General features: G+C 41.4%; 1 pseudogene across 1 annotated transcript; it reads left to right on the top strand.

The window, feature by feature from the left end:
- The first annotated feature begins 3,975 nt into the window (after positions 1–3,975).
- LOC308428327 (C-terminal-binding protein 1-like) lies at positions 3,976–5,326 on the top strand (annotated as a pseudogene). The gene has a single exon. The product of its transcript is annotated as a C-terminal-binding protein 1-like (transcript).
- Positions 5,327–7,928: the final 2,602 nt, after the last annotated feature.

The following is a 7,928-nucleotide window of genomic DNA, read 5'->3' on the forward strand; positions in this document are numbered from 1 at the left end:
TACCTGAAATTTTATCCTCAAGCAACACATTATAGCACTGCACTCCCTTTGTTTTTATTCTGTTTGTTTTGTTTTGTTTTTGTAGATCTATAAACTGAGAATTTGGTGACAAGGAGTGGCAGTTACTCTCACAGATGTATTTCACAGCAAACAATTCAGTTAAATATTTATGTTGAGATTTTGAATTAAATTTTACTCTGCATTCACTAGAATGGCCATGTACAAAGTAAAACAATTAATTCCCTACCACATCTTTGTATGTATACTTTTAAATTCACACTTAATCTGATAAATGAACATTCAGGAATAGAGGCAATACATCATGAATCACAGAAACATAATTATCTTCCAGACTCAATCTATGTGATAAATAAAATAGAGAACATAAGTGCACAGTATTTAATCAGTTTAAGCTGATGTTTCTTTGAAGTATCGTAGGAGTTTTAGAAAATTTAATTTTTGATATTTTAAGAGATTCAGAGATTACATATTTTACATCTGTAACTTTTCTGTAATATAATTTAATGGATTTGGTATAAAGAAAGAAGCATATTGAAGAATGGTGATACTAATTTAAAGTGCGTATTTTCCTGAAAATTAAAATTAGTTATAATTGTCAGACACCTAGGTTATACATACTTATATTTCTCATCAGCCTTATGTAATTCTTGAAATTTATAATTCAGTTCTTACTTTTATGTTTTTTTTATAAAAATTCTTCTATTCAGAAGACTGAGTATTAAGCAATATTTGTAAGGTAGAATAAGTTATTTCACAAGAAATGAAAGATAAAGTTTAACATTTATTTTCTTTAAAAGTTTAAAATTTAAGCTTAGTGTTTTTATTCATGTTCAAAATGATGACTATTTGAAATGTCAAGAAATGACAATTAAGTTAACGACCTCTAACAGGCTTTCAGGAATGAGGCTGGATACCTAATGTTTTACAGGGTCTTTGCTGTTTATTTGTTTCATAAGTAGTATCATAACTCTATACACCATCTATTCATTCAACAGTGTTTCTTAGTATATAACCAACACACTAGTAATTAGTCATAATAGTGTATCAATGACAAGTTCTCTGTCTATCAAGAGACACTGTACTAACTATGATGGTTGCCAAAGCAAGATTCTACCAGACTCATAGGCATTGTCCCTATTCTCAGGAATAGCCTTGTTTGAATAAGTTGCTGCAATAATTATTAGAAATGGAATGGCTAATGGCTTTTCTCTTTATCAACCCCCCCTTCTGCCTGCAGTCTCACTCTGTGGATGCTGCTCTAATTTGGAGCCTAGGAGTCGTGTGTACCAACTCTGTCACTTAGTCCACGAGCTACACTCTCCACAGAGTCCCTTCCCAGGGGGTTCACTCTGCCCACTCTGGTGCTTCTGCCCTGGTGTGTTTCTTTACCCAATCACCTGGCACAGACATGACTTTAAGACCTGATAGCTTTTCATACAGGTTTATATATCAAACTCTGAAGCCACAAACCCTCTACACCATAAGATTACATCAAATGGACAAAGATACAAACTGCCCTTCTATATGAAATACAAGACCTGTAGAATCCCTTAAAATATTCCTATGTACCTATTGCCAATTATGGCCAGCAAGATCCAGGTCTGCTTTCTCTGGCTCCATCTTGATTTTTTTTCTCCTCAATCCCTGTTCCTCTTCTGTTTTTCTACCTTTTCTCCGCCTCCCTCTCCACTGTCCAATAATATATTGATTTAACATAAATCTACAGCCCTTCTTGGAGGAAGTGTGTCATTGCTGCCTGCTCACCTGGGTATGGAACTTGCAGCTTCTTCTTTGGCACCATGTCACCTACAGATAGATTGCCATGCTTCCTACCCTGATAATAATTACCAAAACCACGGAACTGTAAGCCAGCCTCAATGAAATGTTTTTCTTTCTTAAGAGTTGCCATACTCTTTTTTTTTGTGTTTTTAAATTTTATTTCATTTTTACAATCAAGATTTTATTCCCGTCCTGCTCCACTATTCTATTGTTCCACATTTTACACTCCCCTACCCCCCATCTTTATGAGAATGTTCCTACCAGACCTCTAAACTCCCTGGGCCCCCCAGTCTTTTGAGGGTTAAGTGTATCTTCTATGACTGAAACCAGAATCAGGCATCTTCTGCTGTATATGTGTTGGGGCCTCATATCAGCTGGTGTATTATGCCTGGGTGGTGATCCAGTGTCTGAGAGATCTCAGGGGTCCAGGTTAATTGAGACTGCTGGTCCTCTTACAGCATGGCCCTCCTCAACTTCTCCCAGCTTTTTCCTAATTCAGCCACAGGAGTCAGCAGCTTCTGTTGGTAGGTTGGGTGCAAATATCTGCATCTGACTCAGCTGCTTGCTGGGTCTTTGGAACGGCAGTCCTGATAGGTCCATTTTGGTGAAATTTCCATAGCCTCAGTAATGGTGTCAAACCTTAGGGCCTCCTCTGAGCTGGACCCCCTTTTGGGCCTTTCCATGGACCTTCTTTTCTTCAGGCTCTTCTCCATTTCCACCCCTGCATCTTGTTTTGTTTTTTGTTTTGTTTTGTTTTTTGTTTTTTGTTTTTTTTTTTGTTTCAGACAGGAGCAATTACGGGTCAGCGTTTTTGACTGTTGGATAACAACCCCATCTCTAACCTGATGCCCTGTCTTTCTACTGGAGGTGGGCTCTGCAAGTTCCCTCTCCCCACTGTAGGGCATTACATATAGGGTCCACAACTTTTGAATTCTCAGTGTCTCTTACCTCCCTGGTCTCTGGTACATTCTGGAGGGTCCTCCCAACCTATCTCCTAAGGTCACCTGTTTCTATTCTTTCTGCTGGCCTTCAGGGCTTCACTCCTTTTTCCCAACCCAATACCAGATCATGTCTTCCCACTTCCCTTCCCAAGTCTCCCTCTCTCCCCCATTGTGGTTGCCTTCTTCTTCCTCCCAAGCAGGCCTGAGGCATCCTCATTTGAGCCCTTGTCACTTGAGGTTTTAATCTTAGCCATTCTGATTGGTGTAAGGTAGACTCTTAGGGTTTTTGATTTTCATCTATCTGATCACTAAGGACTTTAGCATTTCTTTAGGCTTCTCAGCCACAGAAGATTCCTCTGTTGTGAATTCTCAGTTTAGTTCTATACTCCATTTTTTTATTGGGTTGTTTGTTTGTTTGTTTGTTGGTTTGTTTGTTGGTGGTTACCTTCTTGAGTTCTTTATATATTTTGGTTATTAGCCTTCCATTGGATGTGGGGTTAGGGAAGATTTTTTTCCCAGTCTGTAGGTTGCTGATTTGTCTTGTTGACTATGCTCTTTGCCCTACAGAAGCTTTCCAGTTTTATGAGGTCCCAGTTACCTATTTTTTTGACTGCTCTTTCTGGGATTTTTATTTCTTTAAAATAACTCATACAGATGGTAACAGTCACAAACATGATTTTAACTAAAGTACTGCTAGCCTACCACATCAGTAGGACAGCACGATGCAGGCAGGGCTCTGCCAACCTCTGTCTCCCCCAGGACAGACCCTGATGGTCTTGAACACACTAAGCACTGTAGGTACCCCTCCCAGTCACTCGGATGCTGTCTTCACTTGGGGTTTGTGCCAAAATTAGGAAAAACAACCTTTGTTGTTTTTTAAATCTGCTCTAAAAATAAGACAAGCAGGTAGAAAAACAATGCCCTTTGTGGCATAAAGAGGATTCAGGGCTCGCAGAAGTGGAGAACGCTGTACTCATTGCGGGCCCCGTGGCCCTCTGTGCCTTTCAATGGGCAGCTTGCACTTGCTCAACAAGGGCCTGCCACTGGTTGAGACTTTGAACCCGATGCAGGTTTCAGTGCCTGCTGTGGAACAGAAACCTGAGAGCTTTGGTTGGAGACCATAAGACGTGGGATGAGGCTCCTTGACAGGAGGCAGTTCGGCCTGGGTTTTCTGAAGACAAAAAGCTTTGGACAGGCGAATTCATGGTAGTGGGAACCCCATCCCAACTAAGCAATGTCAGGTGTCCGACCTCTCATCATGAACCGGTTCATGCACCCCTGGCCCGTGGTGGAGCTGATGGATGGCCGGGACTGCCCTGTGGAGATGCCTATCCTGAAGGATGTGGCCACAGTAGCCTTCTGTGGTGCTTTGTCCACACAGTAGATCCATGAGAAGGTACTAAATGAGGCTGTGGGAATACTGATGTTTCACCCACTCCGTCGCACAGACCAGAGAAAATACGAAGTTTAAAGCTCTCAGAGTCATTGTCCGAATTGGCAGAGGGTTTGACAACATCGACATCAAACCAGCTGGGGATCTAGGCATCTCAGTGAGTAAGTAATGTACCAGCAGCATCCGTGGAAGAAACGGCAGACTCTACCCTGTGCCATATCCTGAACCTTGTACCGACGTACATTTTGGGAAGGCACTCGGGTTCAGAGTATAGAGCAGATCCAAGAGGTGGCTTCAGGAGCTATCAGGATCTGTGGGGAGACCTTGGGCATCATTGGACTAAGTCTTGTGGGCTAGGCGGTAGCACTTTGGGCAAAGGCTTTTGGCTTCAACATCTTCTTCTATACCGCATACCTATCTGATGGAATGGAACAGACCCTGAGGCTGCAGCGTGTGAGCACATTGCAGGACCTGTTCCTCCACATTTATCTCGCTACCCTGCATCGTGGTCTCATTGAGCACAACCACCACCTCATCAATGACTTTACTGTCAAGTAGGTGAGAGAAGGAGCTTCCTGGTGAACACAGCCCGTGGTGGTCTGGTGGATGAGAAGGCACTGGCCCAGGCCCCGAAGGAACGGCTGATCCGTGGCACAGCACTGGACGAAAATGAATCAGAGTCCTTCAGCTTTAGCCAGGGATCCTTAAAGGATGCACCCAACCTCATATACGTCCCCTCCCCACCCAGGCTTCATAGTACAGTGATCAGGCGTCCATTGAGATACGTGAGGAGGCAGCCCAGGAAAATCCAGAGCTATCACAGGCCGGATCCCAGACAGCTTAAAAACTGTGTCAACAAGGACCACTTGACAACCGCCACCCATTGGGCTAGCATGGACCCTGCTGTGGTGCACCCTGAGCTCAGTGGATCTGCCTACAGGGACCCTTCAGGTGTGGTGAGAGTGGCTTCCACTGGCATCCCAGTTGCTGTGGAAGGTATTGTTCCCAGCTCTATGTCCCTGTCCCATGGTCTACTCCTGTGGCTCACCTACCCCAAGCTTCTTCTCCTGGCCAGACTGTCAAGCCTGAGGCGGATAGAGACCATATGAGTGACCAGTTGTTGTCTGTGAGGAGCTCTCCAGAATTGGCACCTGGTAGAGGGTGCTGCACACCCTTGAACCTAAGTGTGTAGAGGTGGCATCTATCTAGCACTGCAGAGACAGGCCTGGGTGTTCACTAGGCGGGACAAGAGGAAGCAAGTCCCCAAGTTGATTGTAGTTGTCCCGTCCTGTGGGCTGGCTCACAGTCCTGTGTCCTTTGCGTTCTTCGTTTAAGCAAAAGAAGTTAGTAGCTAATTCTATCATGGATGTTCTTGTCTGTGTACAGGTTTTAGAACATTACAAAGGATTTGTTTGCTTAGCTGCCAACGAAAAGATAACCTAAGGGAGCATCCAGCAAGTCAGTTTGAGATTATATTTCCTTTTCTACTTTGGAACTTGTCCCGGAATGTGGCCATTGGCACACTTCTCAGGACAATGAATCCTTCCTGTTTTTCTTTTTGTGCCATTTATCTATTCTTGATCTTTGAGCATGAGCCATTGGAGTTCTGCTTAGGAAATTTCCCCCTGTGCCTATGAATTCAAGGCTCTTTCCCACTTTCTCTTCTATTAAATTCAGTGTCTATGGTTTTATGTTCAAGTCCTTGATCCACTTGGACTTAAGCTTTGTGTGGCATAACAAATACAGCTATATATTCATTTTTCTACATACAGGCAGCCAGTTAGACCAGCACCATTTAGTGAAGTTTTTCCCCCATTGTATATTTTTGGCTTCTTTGATCAAGTGTGTGTAAGTGTGTGGTTTTAATTTCTAGGTCTTCAATTCTGTCATTGTGCAACCCGTCTGTCTCTACCAACACCATGTAGTTTTTATCACTATTGCTCTGTAGTGGAGCTTGAGGTCAGGGATGGTGATTTCCACAGAAATTCTTTATTGTTAAGAATTGTTTTTGCTACTTGAGGTTTTGAACCTTTCCAGATGAATTTGAGAATTGCTTTTTCCATGTCTTTGAAGACTTGTCTTGGGAATTTGATGAGGATTGCACTGAATCTGTAGATCGCCTTTGGTAGGATGGTCATTTTTACTATGTTAATTCTACCAATCCATGATCATGGGAAGTCTCTTGAGTTTCTGAGATCTTCGTTGGTTTCTTTTTTGAAAGACTTGAAGTTATTGCCATACAGATATTTTTACTTGTTTGGTTAGTGTTACTCCAAAATATTTCATATTATTTGTGGCTTTTGTGAAGGGAGTTTTTTCCCCCTGTTTTCTTTCTGAGCCTGTTTATCATTTGTATAAAGGAAGGCTACTAATTTATTTGAGTTAATTTTATATCCAACCACTTTGCTGAAGTTGTTTATCATCTGGAGAAATTCTCTGGCAGAATTTTTTGGGTCACTTATGTATACTATCATATCATCTTCAAACAATGATACCTTTATTTCTTCTTTGCCAATTTGTATCCCTTTGATCTCTTTTTGTTGTCTTATAGAAACCCTAACTTAAGACACGGCCTCACCTGTGTATATGATTTTGCATCGTAAAATGTCAGCAAAGGGCCATGCTGCATATATATTCATATATTGTTTCTTCACATTATGAAGCTAAATCTAAAGGTGTCAGAAAGCATGAACACAACTTTCTACATAGTTTCTCTCTCTCTCTCTCTCTCTCTCTCTCTCTCTCTCTCTCTCACACACACACACACACACACACACACACATACACACACACTCTTAACAGCCAACCACGAGGGTCCCAGCCTCATTACCACCACTCTTTTATTTTTGTCAGATCAGTTACTGACAAATGATATTTCACTGTGAATTTTAAAAAGGTATATATAAATGGATCAACCTAGAGCACAATCATTTAAATGAAATAAATCAGTCTCTGAAAAGGGAGTATTATGTGCTTTTATTTTTGTCTGTCAGTTCTAAAATATAGGAAAATACAGGGGTCATAAATATTGATTAAGAAAAATGAGAATGAGAGAAGATAAAAATGATTAAGTTGATTAAATTATATGCATGTATAAAAGGAAAATGAGTCACAGTACTTTGTAGAATTATTTTTTCTTTAGATGTCATTGTATTTAAAATGTCAGTGTTGCAATCATCATCTTATTTTAAGTTCTATTTCTGTATTTTAAATACTGATAAAATTACCAATGCAATCTACTGTATAAAAGAAGTCTCCTGAAATTACACATGCAGTGTCTCCAATGTCATTTTCATTTCTTTTTTTCTTCACCTTTGGGGGGACATTATGTGCATATAACTCTCTCTGTGTGTGTGTGTGTGTGTGTGTATGAGAGAGAGAGAGAGAGAGAGAGAGAGAGAGAGAGAGAGACAAAGAGAGAGACAGAGACAGATAGAGAGACAGAGACACAGAGACAGAGAGAGACAGAGAGACAGAGAGAGAAATATGCACTAATGATAAATATGTGTAGTACTGACAGAATCTGAATGGGTGTCCTCTACTTATACAGGTTCTAGCTCTATATGTGGCAGAGGATGGTATTGTCTGGCATCAATGGGAGGAGAAGCCCTTGGTCCTGTGAAGACTTGTTTCTCCAGTGTAGAGGAAATGCTAGGGTGTTGAGGTGGGAGTGATTGAGTGGGAGGTGGAACATCCTCATAGAAGCAGGGGAAAGGGAAATGGAGAATGTGGAATTTGAATATTGATCTTTGGTCTATGGTTGGTACCTTTGTGTCAGTTTAGGAGGCATGGTT

This window comes from Micromys minutus (assembly GCF_963924665.1).
Source record: "Micromys minutus genome assembly, chromosome: 12".
Taxonomy (NCBI): domain Eukaryota; kingdom Metazoa; phylum Chordata; class Mammalia; order Rodentia; family Muridae; genus Micromys; species Micromys minutus.